This window comes from Myotis brandtii, unplaced genomic scaffold (assembly GCF_000412655.1).
Source record: "Myotis brandtii unplaced genomic scaffold, ASM41265v1 scaffold13, whole genome shotgun sequence".
NCBI lineage: Eukaryota > Metazoa > Chordata > Mammalia > Chiroptera > Vespertilionidae > Myotis > Myotis brandtii.
The window spans coordinates 2,183,848-2,200,057 of NW_005354595.1; the positions used below are offsets into that span (position 1 = coordinate 2,183,848).

Sequence of the window (16,210 nt, forward strand, 5' to 3'; positions counted from 1 at the left end):
CAGTGGTTCTCAACCTTGGCTGCACATTAGAATCACCTGGGAATCTTTTTAAAATCCTGATTTCTGGGCCTCATCCTCCGGAAATTCTGTTTCTTTGTTACTCATGATGTGGCCCCACCCCATAACAAAGAAACAGAATTTCAATTAACAAGGTTGAGAACCACTGCCCTAGACCTTATCTTCTGGTTCCCTGGTACTCACACCTGCACCCTGTCTTCCTCTTCCAGCCCTGGGTGGAAGAGGTCAGAACTAAGTCGCTGCTTTCCCTAGAGGCAGGGAAGCAGGTGTCATTGGGGACCCAGGCACAAGAGGATGGTCATCAGATGACCGGTAGGTGCAGACAGGGACTTGGATGCAGAGAAACCAGGAAGGAAACCAGCATCTAGGAATCCCGGAACAAGGTCACAAGGTCAGCAGGGGGCCATTTATCAGGAAGCCTGGAGTTGTAACGCTATTTAGGTGGTTTGGTACTTTAACCCATTTTCTTCCTCAAAAAAAAATACCATCCCTGACTTCCCAGGTTAAAAAATATTACAGGATGCCCTAACTGATTTGGCTCAGTGGATGGAGCGTCGGCCTGCGGGCTGAAGGGTCCCAGGTTTGATTCCGGTCAAGGGCATGTACCTTGGTTGCGGGCACATCCCCAGTAGCGGGTGTGCAGGAGGCAGCTGATCGATGTTTCTCTCTCATCGATGTTTCTGACTCTCTGTCCTTCTCCCTTCCTCTCTGTACAAAGTCAATAAAATATATTAAAAAAATATTACAGGATGAAAATGGGCATGTACATTTTTCTGGGGCGTTGCAGTCATGTGGCCTCACAAACGCAATCCAGGAAGTACAGTATTTTTATAACTCTAGGCATCGGTGGTTTTAAGGGGAAAGCCAGTTCGTGAAGGAGAGTTCTAGTTCTTCGAGTGCAAGACACTAGCACTGGCTGAACTTGGGAAAGGTTTTCTAGTTAACTGTTATATTCTGTTTGACTGGTTAAAATGTTCTTTTCTATCCCAAAGCTCAGCTCTGTAAAAGCATTTAGTTTTCGGTCATTTCTTTCAGGACAGAAAGAATCACACAGTGTCAGAACTGGAAGGGGCCTCAGAAGAGCCTTTCCCAGCTCGATTTTACATTTGGGGAAACTGAGGCCCTTCAGGGCTGTGGCACACGCCAGGGCACACAGGTAGCCACAGAGCAGGGACTGGTACCCGCGTTGTACAGTTTCAAGCCCCCGGGTCTCAGGCGTGTTTTCTAGATCTCATCTAAGGAAGTTTATTAGATCGACTATATTTCTGTAACTTTGTTAATAATGTGCATTGGCGTTTCTCTCACTACAGAAATGAATTGTGTTGACGTTGAAGCAGTTATGCATTTCTTGCTCTCTTATGTAGAAGTTGCTAGGCTGATTTTGTTCATATAAGGAAGATACGAACTTCCTGTTGGATTTCTGTGTTCTCTACTAGTGTTTCTCGAACTTTGCCACATCAGAATCACATGTGCAAACACGGGCTGCTAGGTCCCGCCCCCAGAGTTTCTGACTTCTGTGGGTCTGAATCAAACTCCCTGGTGGGACCTGAAAATTTGCATTACCAACAAGCTCCCGGGTATGGCTGCTGGTCCAGAGACCAGGGACCATGCTTTGAGGACCTCTGCCCCAGGCGTAATGACAGTTTCAGACTGTGCTCTGTACTTTGCAGCCGGCTAAGTCCTCCCTGCATTGCACCTCCCTGTTACTCCCACCCAACCTAACCATCTCACTCTTTCCAGGTCTCCTACCTGTTGTCCTCGCCTCTCCAGATAACCCACCGCCTGTGGCCCTGAGATGCTCAGAGCCTCCTCACCTTTACCCCTCCTCCTTCATTTTCTGGCTCCTCTTCTTCCTTCCTTTCCTCCAGTCTGAAAAAATGAGTGTCTCTGGCTCAAGCTTACTGTTGAAGACTGTCGTCCCCTCACCTTGGAAAAAAACTTCTCCAAGCCTACCCTTCTCTTTCACTGCCGAGGAATAGTCTGCCGTTGCAGAAAAGGATTTGCTGTCACCGCTCTGGACACAGACATACTGTTCAATTCCAGGCGTCCAGATTTCCTATACCTGTAATGAAAGACGTAATTATTTTTAAATGTGGTAAAATACACATACTGTAAAGTTTACCCTCTTCATCATTTGTAAGTGTACAGTTCATGGCATTACATATAGTCAAAGTGTCGTGCTGCCATCACCCTCATGCAGCCACCACCTCTCTTCATCTTGCAAAACTGAAATCCTATGCGTATCACCTCCCCCTGACCCTCTGCACATCCCAACCAGAGCTCAGCACCTTCTTCCTTCAAAACACTCTCTCCTGAAGTCTTCGCTGTGAAACCCCAGGTCACACTTCACTCACCCCCACACCTGTCCTGGACAAATCCGCCTGGGAAATCCCTCCCCCAGCCCGCCCCTCCTCCCCACCTCCTGACACTGGGAGAGCTCCTGAGTGTCTCCCCCTAGAAAATGCCCAGGCTGAGCTGTGGTCACAGCCCAGACAAGGCCCAGCAGCCTGGGGCACACATCTGTCTTCAGAGCCCTCACCACACTGAGAGGTGATTCTTCACGCATCTCTCTGACAAGCCTGTGCGGTCCTGAGGCTGAGGCCGGGGACCTGAGATAGCCTCTTACCTCTGACCCCCAGCCCCCGCCATGGAGCTGCCTGCAGTTGGTTCTCATTAAATGCCTGGGGCGTCAGAGAGAAGGGTAAATACAGACTGTTCACGAAGGAAGAATGTGTAAAGCCCTGTGACTAAAAGACAGCACGGAGAGCCAAGCACTGAGTCGGGGTGTCTGGGAGGGTGTTGGTGTAGAGGGGAAGATGGTTTGAGGAGTCAGCAGAGCCTCAAGTGAAAATGCCAAGATGGACTTCAGAGGTGGAGGGGGAACCCTACAGGGGTGAGTGCTGCGATGGGACTCGGGCATCAGCGTCGAGGAGCGAGAGTAGGGCTGGCGTTCTCTGAAGGGGTGGGGGGTTCAGCAGGGATATGGGGATATCGGTCAAGAAACCATGTGGTCTAAGGTCGGAGGGCAAAGCTGCTTTTCGCTGCTGCTTTCAGGAGAGGACAGGTGCCCGGATTTAGGCAGATTGAGGATGAAGAATTCTAGCTTCACGAGGCTTGGTGGAGCCAGCAGATTGGGGCCCTGTGAGCTGGGACTGTTAGCTCCCTGAATGTCAGTGCCCTGTGAGGTGGGGTCGCTTCATTTTCTTGAGGAGGAAGTGGAGTCTCAGAGAGGTCAGTAACTTGCCCAGGGCCACAGCTGGGAAGTGGAGGAGTCGGGCCAGACTGGGGTCTGGGGGCCAGAGAGTGTCAGGTGGGGCATCCCAGCCTTGGAGCAGGGTTTCCCGAGAGGAGTGACCGCAGGTGTGGTAACAAGGTCAGTGCTGTGGCAGGGTCGGGAGGGCGGTTGGCGTCAGGTTCTGGGGGCAAGAGGGAGGAAGAGGAAGCAGGGTCAGGGGACAGAGACACCTGTTACACACCTGGGCACCAGGAAAGCGTCAGGTAACAGCATTTTTAGAAATTCTGTCAATTTGATTTTCTTAACTCATTATTGCTCATAAACAATTTAGGAAATACAGAAAGGTGGAAAGGATAGAAAAACTCACAATTATATTTTTATGGTCTTGCGAGTTCCCCTATACTTACGTTATAGGTATGGGCATACTGTGCATACAGTTTTATAACCAGCCTTTTTGATGTGCTGTTCTAATCACTTCCACATCATTATGAAGTCTTCACGGACACCCTGTGCCTATTTTGTGACTTACTTATCTGGCCCTCTGAAGTTGGAAATCCTCTTTTTTCTTAGTTGTAATTTTCAATGTGACAGATGTCTCTGGGAGGAAAATCTTTGCCAATAAAAGTGACGGTAGGTTCCTAGGAGTGGAGTTACTGATCAGTCCGCCTCCCGCACAGCTGGAGTGATGCGCTGTTAGGAGCGCGGACACAGCCTTCTGAAAGCGCCGCGAGCCTTGTGCACATTAGCTGTTGGTTCATTCATTTGTGTGTGCAGGTCACAAGCGTTTATGAAGGGCCTGTGGGGAGAAACCCCATTCTCTGAGGTCAGTTCAGCAGAGTGTCCGCTGCCAGCATCTCGGGCTGACGGACGTGTAGGAGTGTTTTGTCACCCACGTGTCTCAGGCCCAGGAGCCTAGGACAGCCCTGGGCCTCTGCAGGGGCCAGACAGTGCTCACCTGTGAGTTTGGAGCCACCTGCCTTCCCCTCGGTAAGGATTAGTGATAGGGTACATACTGAGAGTGGTGTCCCCCACTTTATCCCTTTGTTGTTGTTGTTAATCCTCACCCGAGGATATTTGCCTCGGTAAGGATTAGTGATAGGGTACATACCGAGAGTGGTGTCCCCCACTTTATCCTTTTGTTGTTGTTAATCCTCACCCAAGGATATTTTTCCATTGATTTTTAGCGAGTGGAAGGGAGGAGGAGAGAGAGAAACATCAATATGAGAGACACATTGATGGATTGCCTCCCGAAAGTGCCTCCACCAGGGCCAGGAATTGAGCCTAGACTGAGGTACACACCCTTGACCAGAATCAAACCTGAGACCCTGCAGTCCTCTGGCCAACACTCTATCCACTGAGCCAATCTGGCTAGGGCCCCCATTTTATCCTTTTGCATGCATCCCACAGGGGCTTATTGAGCACCTCCTGTTGGCTAGGCTCTGTTCCCCTTGCTAGGGATACAGCAGTTAAATAATAAAAGTCCCTGTGCTCAGGGAATTTCATTCTAGTGAGAGTTAGGGACATGGGGATTGCGAGGAGGAGGAGGATGAGGAGGAGGAGGAAGAAGAGGAAGGGGACAGGGAGGAGGAGAGCAGTAAACAAATATGTGATATGTCTGATGATGGTAGCTGCTAAGGAGAAAAGAGAGTAGGGGAGATAAGGAGTGATGGGAGGCCTTGCTGGGCAGACTCATGAAGAAAGTGGGGGAGAGCCAGGTGGAGGATGTCTGAGGAAGGGTGTCCAGCCGGAGGAACAGGTGTGCACACCTGAGGTGGGAATGAGGAACAGGATGGGGGCAGTGTGGCTGAGCAGAGAGTGGGTGTGGTGCTACCTGAGGCGGGCAGGATAAGATCTAGGACCCAGGGGTCATTTTTTTGTTAGGAGCCAGAGAGCCACTCCTACCATGTGAAGGAATTCAGACTAATCTCATGGATCTTTTGTTGCTAATCTGCACTGTGTTTGGTGGGGAAAGCCCGGGATCTAGGAAGTCAGTGCCTCCATCGGCCCTTCAGGGTCCTCCTCTGTGCAATGAGGGACTTGAACTAGGAAACTGGGAAGGACATGTTGAGCTTTGCAGGGCTGCGGCCTCTGCCCTGTCATTAGTTAAGTGTGCTAGTTAGATCTTGGGTCATTTTCGTTCAAGTGCTAGGAGTGTGTGAGTACAATTGATGATCTATATTTAGTTCTTAATATGTATGTTTATGAATCAGATTTACTACTTTGTTTCAAACTGGAGTCTTTCTGCCATCATTTTCGTTTAAGTGATAGGAGTGTGTACTATTGATGATCTATATTTAGTTCTTAATATGTATGTTTATGAATCAGATTTACTACTTTGTTTCAAACTGGAGTCTTTCTGCCAGTTGGTCTTGTAGCTGGGTGGAAGGTGGGGAGTGGAGTTTATCCACTCAGTGGTTTGTCCACTCAACCATCCATTTATCCCAGTTAATTATTGAGTACCTGCTCGGTAGGCACTGGGCTGGCTGCCTACACCATAGTGGTGATTTTGAAAAGACCCAGACCCTGTCTTCATGAAGTTCATGATCTAGTGCAGGGATGCTACCTAGCTCTGCCAGAGGGTCACAGTGGGGAGGGGACCCTGGTCAGAAAAAACAGGGCAGCCCCATCACACGTCATATACGTAGATTAACTCAAAATGGGTCCATTGCCTAAATATAAGCACTAAAGCCTTAAAACCCTTATGAAAGAAAAACATAGGGGCAAATCTTCATGACCTTGGATTTAGCAATGGATTCTTGGGTATGACAACAAAAGCACAGGCAACTAAAGAAAAACAGAAAAATTGGACTTCATCAAAATTAAGAATTTTTGTGCGTTAAAGGACATTATCAAGAAAGTGAAAAGACAATGTACAGAATAGGAGAAAATATTTGCAAATCATATCTCTGATGATGGTTTAACATCCAGAATGTTTAAAGAACTCCCGTAACTCAACGACCCAAAAAAATGGGCAGAGGACCTAAATAGGTATTTCTTTGAGGATCTGCAAATGGCCCATAAGCACATGAAAAGATGCTCAGCATCACTAGTCACTAGGGAAATGCAAATCAAAACCGTAGTGATATATCACTTCACACCTACTAAGATGCCTCCTGGAGACCCAGGCTCCTCCAGGAAAAAGGAACTAAGTATTGGTGAAGATGTGGAGAAATTGGAACCCTCTTACGTCGCTGGTGGGAATACAACATGTTGCAGCTTCTGCAGAAAAGTTTGGTGGTTCCTCAAAAAGCTTAACATATAATCACCATATGACGCAGCAGTTCTCCTGGATAGACACCCAAAAGAACTGAAAACAGGCTCAAACAGACGCCTGTACAGCCGTGTTCATCGCAGCACTATTCATAGTAGCCCATGGTGGAAAGAATCCCAGTGCCCAACAGATGGATAACCAAATGTGGTCTATCCATACAATGGCCTGTGATTCATCCTTAACACGGGATGAAGTTCTGACACATGCTACAACATGGATGGACCTTGAAGACACTAGGCTGTGTGAACCAAGCCAGACACAAAAGAACAAACATTATATAACGCCACTTACATGAACTATCTAGAGTAGGCACATTCATAGACACAGGAAGTAGAGGTTGCCAGAGGTTGGGGGAGGGAGGGAACAAGGAGTTATTGCTTAATGGGTACAGAGTTTCTATGAAAAAGTTTTGGAAGTAGATGGTGGTGATGGTTGCACAACATTGGGAATGTAACTAAAGCTCACTGAATTGTACACTTAAAAATGGTGAAAATGGCAAAATTTATGTTCTGTTTGTTTTGCCACAATGAAAAAGACCAGAGCAGGTAGTGCAATGTCTGGGAGGGAGATTGACTGCTAGGAGCCACTGGGTGTGTGGGTTCTGCTCTGAGCCAGGTCACCTCGGTGTGGTCCTTGCAGTCTGTAGCCAGGTTCTCTCTCCTGATGTGGGAGTCCAGTGAGATGACAGGTGCCTGCCCATCCCCTTTCATTTCATCCTCCGAGTACAGAGATCATTCTGCCTGGTAGAAAAAGAGAAAACAGCACACCTGGTGGTTTCCCCCACATCATCAGGGACCTGTTCATCTGCTTTGTCATTTTCCTCCAGGCGGTGGTCTGGCCCCCTCTTTGGTGCTTCTGCCCTAAAGCAGGGCTCCCCTGGGCCGCACTTCACTGACATCTGTGCCTGCCCTTGGTCACATGCTCCCGCCCTCTCTGGGTTTACTGTGGGTTCTTTTGGAAGTCTGAGCCATGCTAATTAGAAGTCATCCGAACACCCAGCCATGCCTATGATTCCACTGGGTAGGATATTGTAAAACCATAACGACAAATACCAGGGAAGTGTTTGAACTACCTGGACAAATGTTTGGTGGTGGGATAATGGGAAAGAGTGGGCTGTGTGATTGGAGAGACATTACAAATTTAACTTTAAAAAAAACGCACGCCAAACAAACAAGAGGGTGTGTTGGTCTTATCTGATGTGTGGCAGCGGGTCTGCTGGGCTGCCCTCTCCTTCCCCTGCAGGGTTTGTCATCTTTGGGGCAGGGGAGGGAGGTGGGGGTGGTCAGAGCCAATTTGTTTTTACTGCCCTGGAGGTAGATTTCCCAAGGCCCCTTGAAAGACTCTCAAGGTCTAGATCAGCAGTTCTCAACCTGTGGGTCGCGACCCCTTTGGGGGTCGAATGACCCTTTCACAGGGGTCGCCTAAGACAATCGGAAAACACATATATAATTACATGTTGTTTTTGTGATTAATCACTATGCTTTAATTATGTTCAATTTGTAACAATGAAAATACATCTTGCATATCAGGTATTTACATTACAATTCATAACAGTAGCAAAGTTACAGTTATGAAGTAGCAATGAAAATAATTTTATGGTTGCGGGTCACCACAACATGAGGAACTGTATTAAAGGGTCGCGTCGTTAGGAAGGTTGAGAACCACTGGTCTAGATGCTGTGAGGCTGTCCTGGGTCCTCCTGGAGACCCAGGCTCCTCCACACCCAGGATGCCCCCAGCTTATCAGTCCCCCCATCCCCTGGCTGACATGAGATTCTTGGCTTAGAGCCAGCACATCACCCTGAAGGTGAGCAGGCAAAGGTGTGGTTGAGCTCAAGTTCATTGAGAAGCCCAGCCTCCCAGGTGCTATTGTGCACCTGGGCCTCCATCAGGAGTCTTTGTGGTTCAGAGATGCCTGGGGCTGGTGCAGTAGAAGGGGCTGGGACTGGGGCTGGAAGGAGAGTTCTGAGCCAGTCAGGGGTAGGAGAGGCCCAGCCCATACCAGTACATGAGGCCAAAGCTGACCTCAGGAAATGAGGCTGCCCACTCCCGCTCTCCCGCTGTTAATGATTAGCCCAGGGTGGCAGCCTGTGGAGCTGGGAGGGCCTTTACACGTCATGTGCACTTACTCCAGCCCACGCCTTATGCCACCGTAAGAGGAAGTCATTTACGACGTTTCCCCGATCCTGAAAGAGGTGTGTTCACAATGTAAGGGTGCTTGGGATGTACTTTTTCTTTAAAGTTTATGAAATACCTGTTAAATCCATTGTCATCTTAGAACAGAGGGAATATGGTAATATATACCATATTCCAGTCATTACTCGGGTTTCTGTAGTTGCAGAATTAATTAGGGAGGAAAAGGGTTTCCTGGACCATTTCTTCCGGAAGAGGAAATTCACCGGCATGTGAACTGTGGGGAGTGTCTGAAGATTATCTCAAAGGGTGAGGATATACTTATAGTCAGTAAATTAGAGACAGTGGTGATTAAGTGGGGCCCTTTCCCCTGAGTGAATCACTTTCCTCCGAGTCATATGAACCGTTGGACTCAGTGGGCAGGTGTGCGATGCGATGTCTTGCACTGAGCTTGGGAGCATAGCCTCATTTGGAGGCTGACTGTGGGACTTGAGTATGGTTCTCTGAGTCTGTCAATAATCTACCCGTCTGTAAAATGGGTACAGCAGTGCTGCCCTCCAGGCCCAATCAGAGTGAGTCGAGCCGGGAGTAATGGATGCGAAAGTATTTGGAAAACTCTGAAGCCCTGTAGGTAAGACCCTTGGTTGCTTCTCAGGACAGGAAGCCTGGGAATGGGAGCAGGCCAGGGACTAGGCCTGAGGTGGGTGGAAAGGGTGGTCATACAGTCAGTCTTCATAGCAGCTGGTGTAGAGCAAGTGTCTGCAGTGGGCCAGGCCCTCTGCTGGGTTAGGTATAAGGTCACTGCTCCTCAGGATGACTTACGGATGAGTAGACTGAGACTTAGAGAGTGAATTTGCCCACGGTCATATCTGCCGGGATGCAGTGGAGCAGGGACTGGCACCCGGGTCTGGTTGGTTCCTTCAGACCTCGGATGGGCCCTGGTTTGCTGAGACCCCTGGTCCGGCCGGCTGAGTGCCCCTGGAGATCGAGAAGTGGGTGGTCTCTGTCCCTGTTCCCATCTCCCAGCACGTGGAAGGCCTCGGAACAAATAAGTGCGCCAAAGGCAGCAACAAGAGATTATTTCCGTCCGATTGTTCCTAAGAACTGTTACTCTGATTCCCATTTGGTGTGCCTTTATACGTCTTTCCCAGAGTTCGTGCAGTTTCCTTTCCTTAGTTTCCTGACCCCATCTCACCAAGACCTAAAGCCCTGGGAACCTTAGTAGGCGGCACAAAAATACATTTTTATCTTGGTTTGGAGAGGCCCTGGCAGGGTTACCCTACCTGGTCTAACCCGAGATGGCCCCTCAGATGAAAGCCTTGCAGGCAGGGGATTTTGACGCTGGGAGGACCCTTAGGCTCTCTGCTGGGAAACCCAGCGGAAAAGCAGGGGGTGGTGACTGCCCAGGTCACTTGGCTGATCCTCGACAAATAGGGTGATGCTTTGGTGGGGAGGGGTGGGAAGGTGTTTTTCTGTGTTTCCTTGAGATAACATGATGGCGAGGCTGCCAGCGGTGCGGATTGGGTTTCTCTGGCCAGGCTGCCGCCGACTTCAGACTCCTTGGCAGGCTCAGAGCTGGCGGGATGGCCCACTTGTGAGATTCCAGCTTCTTGGCTGGGATGCGCTGCGATTAGCACATCTCAAACCTTTCAAAGTGACGTTAGCCGTTTTCTGAAGACTTCTGCTGCACTGAGCTAGCCGTGCAGGGGTGGGGACTGGAGCCGAAGATAGAAATATCATGGACTGACACCCAAATGGGCGTGTCTCTACCCCGAGGGCAAATATTAGCACAGTGTTTTTGTAAAGTTTATGCAACTGGATTCACATCCCTGCAGAGCAAATTTATTCCATCCTGTTTTCCAGTCTATTTGGGCCTAGTAGAACTGTTCAGAGGGAGAATGGAAAGAGTTTAATGGCTTAATTTTAGGTAGAAACTGCTCAGTAGAAAACCTATTTATTCCATTGTCTATATTTTGAGCTTGGTGTATTGCTCTCTTGTGTATTTGTGTTATTTTGCCCCCTATTTCATGATTTGATGGGCCACTTAGTTTCTTTTCCAAGACTGAGGTATGAGGGATCTGTTTAGAATTATTTCCCAGGAGAAATCCATGTAAGATCATCCAAATTTGAGTAGTGCATGTAGGGCTGACATGTACAGAAATTAAACTTGGGGACTGTTGGAAAAAACTCAGGATAGAATCTCGGTCCTGGACGCTCAGAGTTCATCTGACCCTTGCAGTTTTACCCAGGTTCTCTGCTTGGTTACCTCTAGTGATGGGGGGCTCCCTCTCTCCCAAGCCTGCCCCTTCCATGTTTGTGCAGCCTTGACTGTTGAGAAACTCTTCCTTCTGTTTCATTTCTTCTTCAAACCCTTGAAACCTTGGGCTCTAAAATAATCAGTCTAATGATCAGAGTAAGAATAAGTACCCTTGATTGGGCCCTGCTAGGTGCCGGTTAATTTGCATAGATATTGTCTTCAGTGCTTAAAACAACCTTGGAAAGCAGAGAAAATGTCCCCCCTTTTATAGATAAGGAAACCGAGTCTCAGAGAGGGTGAGTGACCTCGGCAAGTTCACACAGCTTAACAAGTGGCTGAGCTGGGCTTCCAGTCTAAGTCTCTGCCAGATGTCATCCCTACCGGCCTTCCCAGGGCCTCACACCGTATCCTGACTCCTCTTCTGTGTCATAGCCCCTTGGATTTTTGAAGAACCTAATCTCTTCCCGGAGATTTCCCTGGGATTTCAGTTATTCCTCAGACACTCCTACCAGATCTGTTTCCGTGGAGTTTCTAAAATGCCCCGGTTTCTCCTCCTGTCTGTGCACACACAGTGTCATTTCTGGACTGCACTGCCCCGGCCTGGCCCATTTCCCTTGGCCCTGCAAGATCCCCCAGGAAGCCTTTGTGATCTGGGCCCCTGTCCCACCCCACCCCAGTCAGGAGCCTTCCCCTGTTCCTCCGGCACGTGGGCTTTTATTCCCTCAGAACTTAGACTCCAGGCACCTCTGCCCTCCCACCCCACCCCAGTTCCTGGCCTGGCACCCATCAGGTGCCCAGTCAATGAATACTAAGTGGGCCGGAGCTCCTTCACTAGTGTACTATCGAAGACTAAAATAATCACCCACAAGATCGATGAGTCTGTGAAATTGTAGCCCTCCAGTTGGGCCGGGAACTTGGCCGGTTGCTCGGAGGCTGTGGGGCAGCTTGTCTGCTGCTGAGTGCTGGAAGGCGTTCTCCTCAGCATGGTTTGGTTCAGTTCCCCCTGCGGCTGGCCGGTGTCTCCTTTTCCTCCCAGGAGACCAGCTCGCTGGCCTCTACAGTTTCTGGGTTCACCAAGTCGGCAGGTAATGGGAGAAGTTTACCAGGCACCGTTCAACGGCATACTTGGGGGGAGGCCGAGTCACAGCCCTTCTCATGTCTACACTCCACGCAACACAAGCTGCCGGAAGTGTACACGTGCGTGCGAGAGACTGTCCTAGCACTGCACCATGTTAACCTCTACTTAAACATCAAAACAAAACAAAACCTTAAAAATCGAATTTAAATTAATCTCGTGGCCCTAGCTGGTTTGACTCCGTGGATAGAGCGTCAGCCTGTGGACTGAAGGGTCCTGGGTTCGATTCCAGACAAGGGCACATACCTCGGTTGCAGGCTCGATCCCCGGACCTGGTTGGAAGGCATCCAATCGATGTGTCTCTCTCACATCGATGTTTCTCTCCCCCTCCTTCCCACTCGCTCTAAAAAATCAATGGAAAAATAATATCCTCTGGTGAGAATTAACAACAGCAAAAATCTCATGAAAATATTGTTAAAAGTTAGGAGAGTGATCACCTCTAGGGGGAAGTGTCGTATTTGAAAAGGGCCATGAGGGGGTCCCTGCCAGGCTTCTTGAGAGCCATGCTCTTAGAATTTGTGCTTCCCCCCCCCCTCTGTGTGATCCTTTGAGAAAAAAGTAGGGGTGGGGGGGTGGGGGAGGTGATGACTTAATTTAATATACTCACAAGTTTAACACGTGAGTTTTCTGGTGTCTTTGGAGTGGAGTGTGTTTTTAAGTTACCTTGCTTCCCATCCCAACCCTGAAAACTCAGCTCATGGAACATAAGAGGTTGGTTTCTCTTTATAGCAACATTACCTCTTTCCAGAAACTGCCTGCAACTCCCACAGCATTCTTTATCTTGCCCTTCAGGGAGCTTACAGCTACTTCTTGTTATCCTCCCAGTATCAAGTATAACTTTTATTTTGTTAGTTTTGCAAGTGCCCTAGTGTCGAACCTATAAATAAACCCCACTCCATAACAAGAAAACTATTTGACATTTTGAAGTTGAATGAGAGCAAGAGTGCTAATTACGGGTCTCTGTTTGAGGAAAGTAACCCCTACACATTACTCCACCCAGCTTCCTGGGGGCTCCAGTTGGAGACCTACTCCCTGAACAAATTATAGGATTTGTGGAACAAATGATTTGATTCCAATATTGTACTTCTGGAGTATTAGGATTTATAATTGCAAGATAATTTTAGTATTGAGCTGTGTTATTAAAATGACTGTGTGAGCATTTTCTCCTTTTTGGTGGAAAATAATGTGAAGTCAGAGTTAAAACCTTTCATAAGTGCATTCACGGAAGCATTTTTATAAATAAAAGGTATTAAGTACTTGTACACACACACACACATTAAAAATAAGTCTTGTGCATCAGTATTTCCATAGTTGGTTGGGATTATTGTATTCATTAGCAAGCTTTAAGCTTTAAAGATGTTATTTAAAAATTAATCTTTTGGTTTATAGGCTCAGGATAAATTAGTTTATTGGCTTTACCGTTGAATTAGAAATAAATGTGAAAATGCCTTCCTTAATGAATTGACATTTTTTCCAATTTAGGAATTATTCACTAGTGATGTTTACATTATAAGCTAGTTTTTAAAATAAGTATATTTATCTTTGTTGTGCAGTGTTGTACCTTGGAAATTAAAAAAATCAATTAAGTGGAAAAATGGCAGAAGGTAGTATTGATAAATTTATGAAAACATAGTCATGAGGGAAATTAAACTTCATGTACCAGTTGAATGGTAATTTCCTTATCAGCTGCACATAATTTAAAATTAATAAAGTGGAATCGAATTTATGGAAATGTTTTCTAAAATATAGGGGCATTTCACAAATGAAAGCTGAAATCACGAATTTTTCATTTGTTGGGCTGAGTTTCATTAATAACATTTGCAAAGCCTAATGAATCATACAAAATGCATACATCTCTTTTCCTTTTATTTCTTTTCTTCCCTGTGACAATCATACGTAGTCCAGTCTGGCCCATGTCTGAGGAAGTGTGCATAACAAAGGCACTGCGGTCTCTCTTTTTTTATAACATGGATATTATGAATCGTTCAGAATTGCTGTCTGTGAGAGAGGCAAACTAATTTGAAGGAACAAGCCAAGACATCTGGTTATGTAATATCCAGTGAGAGAATCCTTTCTGAACTGACATTATGTTCGCTTTGCTTTCTTCCTGTTATGACAACAGTGCTGATCAGGGCACTGACATACAGACTGCAAAGTCTGTCCCTGCAGCGCTCCGGAAAGTGCTTGCTGTGGAAGTTGTAGAAACTGTGCAGCCCCGCGATCAACTGGTAACACGGGCAGGAACACTGACATAGGGTGCTGACCTCCCTGAGCCCCTGACTGTGGGCTCAGACGGTCAAAACCCAAAGGAACTCTGGAGATCATCGCCTGGTTGAGTGTTTTCCACGGTGCCAGGTGCTTAGACCCCCTGCATCCCAGTCCTCTGCAGGTGCTCATTAGACATGCAACTTCTATATGACACTTAATGCAAGGCAAGGTCCTGGTTTGGAGCCAAAGGACAGAAGTAAAAGATGCCATCAGAACCATGTGCAAGATTTTAATACGGATTGTATATTACATAAGTGCTTTATCAGTGATGTTTGTGCTGTGGTTACAAACTGTCTTTGTTCTTGGGAGATACATGCTAAGATAGCTACAGTTTTCAAGTGTTCCATTAAAAGCCTAGGGTGGAAATGCAGGAGAGAGAAAGAGAGAGAGAGAAGCATACGTGGCAAAATAAAAACAGTTGAATCCAGACCAAGGGGGGTGGGGAGTTCTGTTTTTCTTGCAGCTTTTCCATAAGCTCAAAAAAATTCCTTAGGTTTGAAAATGCGATTTCCTGGGTCCTTACTAAACCAGAATCTCTAGGGGTGGTGCCAAGAATCTGTGTTTTAACAAGCTTCCCCCAGATGATTCTTAACTACTAAAGTTTCATTTAAGTCTCTGGTTAAAGAGAAAGTCTCATTTTAATCACTCTTTTGTAGCAGCTTAATAAGGTGTACATTCCTACACCTTGATCTAATCTTAATCTAGTGCTTGATAAAGGATCAATCCCCATCCAGATGTTTGTAAATTTTATCTTTAGAACGGACTGCCCTGCTTTCTTCAGAGAAGTTTAAGGACCACGTAGGCCTGAACTAGAAGCTGCCGGGTGTGAGGTACACGCAGCAATCCCAAAGTGTGGCTGATGTTCTCCTGTCGGTATGCAGTCAAGCCTCGATTGATGGGAGTGATTTTTAGGGCATTGGTTTGCCCCCGGAAGACTTGGTTAACCAACCCATAAAGCAGCACAGTTACTCTGTGTTTACAGTGAAGAGGAGAAAGCAATATTGGTATTATATTAGCAGCTAAACAAGTAAAGCATTGTTATTAGATATTGGTGCCTGACGGGAAGCACACTTAACTTGATGAGTCATCCGTCTCACATGGCTGGTTGTACATGAGTGTTTATTAGTTCTGTTTGCTAGAGATGTCCCTCTCCGGCTGATCGGGTATCTGCTGGGGCTCCTAACAACAACAAAAAGAAGAGAGCTCTTCTGAGTTCACTGGGGAAAAAGAGTTGGGGAAAAGGAGAAGGGAATCGAGCTACAGAGGAGGCCTTATATATTGTGAGAGAGGTTTTTTGAAAAAAATTGGGACTGCGATAAGATAGAAGGGAGCAAAGCTGACACGTTTCCTTTGAAGAAGGAAGTCAGTGAGAGGTGGCGTGGTTTCCTCTGCTGGCCACTAGGTGGTAGCATTGGCCCAGATCAGCTTGATGATTCAGGTAGTAGAGAGGTACCTGTGCTTCATGTGCACTGTTTACTCACAAATTAGGTGTTTATATCAGGACTGCTTGCTTCCTTTCATTCCTTTTTAACTGACACTTTATTCGAGTCAAGGGGTCTAAGTTCTTGTTTATTTTTTAAGGGTATGCAATCACCCTGACGCTTTCTTTTAAAATGATCAAAATGGAGTTGCTTCCTACCTTTCTCTAATGGAGAAGCATGTGCTCCGCTTCCTTGTTTGTGTCTGTGGTCATGGGCTTGTGCAAGAACACAGTTCCCCGGATTAGCATGTAGGCCCTTAGGAAATAGAGCATCACCTCTTCCCCGGTCTTGGCTCCAGGGCAGATGAGGAGCCCAGAGGGAACAGTGGTTAAGCCGTGTGACCCAGTTCTGAGCACCAGGGTGTGGTGGTCTGCGGCACCGTGCTACTGCCGCTTCTGGCTCCATTGAGTTTG

At 47.3% G+C, this 16,210-nt stretch overlaps 1 protein-coding gene across 3 annotated transcripts in view; it reads left to right on the forward strand.

The window, feature by feature from the left end:
* PTPN3 (protein tyrosine phosphatase, non-receptor type 3) overlaps window positions 1-16,210 on the forward strand; it is a 109,528-nt gene that overhangs the window by 9,174 nt on the left and 84,144 nt on the right. Inside the window, exons 1-2 of one of the 3 annotated variants that reach the window (XM_014534416.1) lie at window positions 7,763-7,767; window positions 9,395-9,400. The exons of 1 other annotated variant lie outside the window; for it this stretch is intronic. The gene's annotated coding sequence lies outside the window, so the exon portion shown is untranslated. Of the gene's footprint in view, window positions 1-7,762; window positions 7,768-8,695; window positions 8,719-9,394; window positions 9,401-16,210 lie in introns of those variants that run through there. One more of the 3 variants, XM_014534415.1, reaches the window with a different exon arrangement.